Raw genomic sequence first — 3,220 nt, 5'->3', positions numbered from 1 at the left:
ACCGACTCATTTCGTTTTGCGTCTCGTTTTTGGTTTCTCGCGATTTCGCGGACGCGAATTTACGCGTCTGGCGCCCAACATTAGAATCTTTTCGTGGAGTGTCGGAGGTGCGAGAGAATCTCCGGGGAGGCCTACCATCTGCTCTCCTTTCCCCTTTTGATCCGGCGCACGTCCCGGACCGCTCCGGGAGTGAAAAAGTCGTGACACTGTTTTAGAGCGAATCCGACTCCCGTAGAGCAATTTATGGGTAACTTGCCATTGAGTCGAACTGAGCCTGCACGCCCATTCTTGCGATGTGGTGTCGATTATGGCGGACCGATTTTGATAAAGGAGGGTCCTGGTCGTGGAAAGCGTACGATAAAATCATATATTGCGTTGTTCGTTTGTTTCGTTACTAAAGCGCTTCATATAGAATTAGTTTACGATTGCACCGCGGAAACGTTTCTCCATGCTCTAAAGCGATTTATATCAAGGCGAGGAAAGCCGAGTGACATATACTCGGATAATGGCACAAACTTTGTTGGTGCAAATAAAGAATTGAAAGAATTAAGAAATTTACTGCGTTCACAACAATTTGAGAATAAAGTTGTGTCTGAATTGTCTGTTGATCGGATAGACTGGCATTTTATTCCTCCGAGTGCGCCTCATTTTGGAGGTATTTGGGAGGCTGGTATAAAATCGACTAAATACCACTTAAAGCAAATAGTAGGAAATGCGTTATTAACGTATGAAGAGATGTATACTGTATTGACCCAAATTGAATCATGTCTTAATTCTCGTCCTATTACCGCAATCTCCAGTGATCCAAATGATCCTTGTGCCTTAACACTAGGTCATTTCCTTATTGGCAGTCCTCTCCAAGCTTTGCCTGAGCCAAATCTCACAGAAATTAATGAGCATAGACTTTCTCGATGGCAAAGAGTTCAAACAATGGTCCAACATTTTTGGAAGAGATGGTCGACTGAATATTTGACGCAGCTGCACCAAAGGACAAAGTGGAGGACGATAAAATCTTCCTCCTCTCTTACTGGGCGAATCGTGGTATTGAGGGAGGACCACACTCCACCCTTGTGTTGGAAGCTGGCAAGAATCATTGATGTTCACCCTGGAAAGGATCAACTGGTTCGAGTTCTTACATTGAAGACAAAGAACGGGATCATCAAGAGGCCCATCAGCAAAATCAGCCTGCTACCGCAGGACTGAACCTCATGTACCATTGAAGAAGAATGTATTTTCCCTTCTGCATTTGTAAAATTGACTCATGATTGACTATAGTCAAAGATCTGTAACTTCTATAATTTATCTTTATATCCAATTTATATATTCACGTTAAATCTAATTTATTGTATCAGTCAACGGAGAAGCATCCTTTAGAATTTTAGTTTGTTCGCATTATTTGAATTGTATAAAGTCACCCCATATTATTATATTTGTAATTTAATTCTAATTGAAATTAAGATTTCAATGGCGGGCGGTATGTACGATTTGTATTATCGACAGGACGATCTATGTTGTATTTAGTCCCAGTATCTTCACCGTCTCGCGCTACCCCCATCCACGAATTTAGTGTTTGCCAGGCTCTCGTACCGACTAGACGTTCCGTTGACTGCTCGAAGAAATAAAGTGACTAATGAGTTACTTGGAGAGTTATTCTTCCTATCAGCGTTCCATTTCCTCACGATAAACAAGGAAATAACAAGGGTATTAGCTAATATATCTCACAATCAGTCTGAAGCGTCTGAAGTAATACTTAAAAAAATATTTGAAATATCACAATAAACGATGAATAGAATAAGAGTTTCTTTGGTTTATAATCTAAGTAAATTACATTGGTATGTCACGGAATTCTTTCAGACAATTCCGTGACATTGCTCAATTTCATATAAAATAATTTTCATATGAAATCAGGCAGCCTGACGATGGATATGTCACGGAATTGTCTGAAAGAATTCCGTGACATACCAATGGTCACAATCGCTTATAATGACACTACTTCGTTTAACGTTACATCACTTGGAAGAATGAAAAATGTGGATGGAAAAGAATGGAAATTATTTGATGGGACTGGTGGGTTGCTGCAATTTTCAGGTTCGTACATTTGGTTAACAGCATTCTGTGCATTAAATTGCATTGCTCTTGTTCCGGATGTCTACTTTCCCAATTTGGTAAGAAGGCTTCCATTCCTTCCTGTCGTTCTTCTTCGGAAAGGCCTTCCTGATCTTCGTTAGTAGGTTCTGTTTCATCTGGAAATTTATCGTCTTCAATCTGATCTTCATTCAGGGATTGAGCAAATCTTCACATTTCTTCGGGCATTTTATTTTCGTCATCGGATTCACGTTCTTCCTCCTGAGTTTCTCCTCGAGTCTCTCTATCACCTACAAACACAATTATAATGTAAAATAATATAAATATGGGTCACTGTATTGAAATAATGTAGCAGTAACTTGCCTCGTGGGAGAGTTTTCATACCAGCAATTTTTTTCCGGATGTAGTCAAACGTTTTTAGTGCTTCCATATCTGCTTCTTCTTCTTCTTCTTTATTTAATTGGCTCCTGCCTCTATTCCGAGGACAATATGGCCAGCTTTTGCCACTGTTTGTATAGTCAACTGTGAGTAGCTTGTAACTGCTACTGGTAGCCGTGTAAATAGACTTAGGTTCACGAGGCGGCGTTCATGTTTGGATAGGAGGGGGAGAAAGAGTGGGAAAGCCACTAGGCGAGTAGTGGGGGGCCAGCGGTCGGTCAGGCACGCGCGAGCGCGCGCATTATAAATTGATTTCTGCTGATCTACAAAAAGACATAATTAGTCGACAGATCCTGCGCGTGGGTTTTGCGAGAGTCGGAAAGATATCATTGCACTGCGGTCCCTCGCTCGAGTGAACCGCCCGTCTGAGATAAGTTGCTTTATCATATGTTAAGGGGCAGTTGAATATAATATGATTGATATCCTGAACCGGGTCGCCACAAGCGCATGAGCCATCATCAACTATGTTTTTTCTGAAAAGACTGTGGTTCAGATTGTAGTGGTTTGCACTGAGTCGCGAGATAGTGACCACAGCATCGCGTTTAAGGCCGGATTGGTAATACTAAGGTTTAGGCGTGTTGACATATAGGTTGACAAAAAATGGTTGCCCTTGCACCGAGCTTTATTAAATAGGTAGTTGTGAAACTCTATAGCTAATTTTTCGCGTTGTTCAATAAAGAAATCTGAGTGGGGTATC

This window comes from Temnothorax nylanderi, unplaced genomic scaffold (assembly GCF_030848795.1).
Source record: "Temnothorax nylanderi isolate EJ_2023f unplaced genomic scaffold, tnyl_v1.0 TNYL_tig0296_pilon, whole genome shotgun sequence".
Lineage (NCBI taxonomy): Eukaryota > Metazoa > Arthropoda > Insecta > Hymenoptera > Formicidae > Temnothorax > Temnothorax nylanderi.
This window is presented reverse-complemented; position numbering follows the sequence as displayed.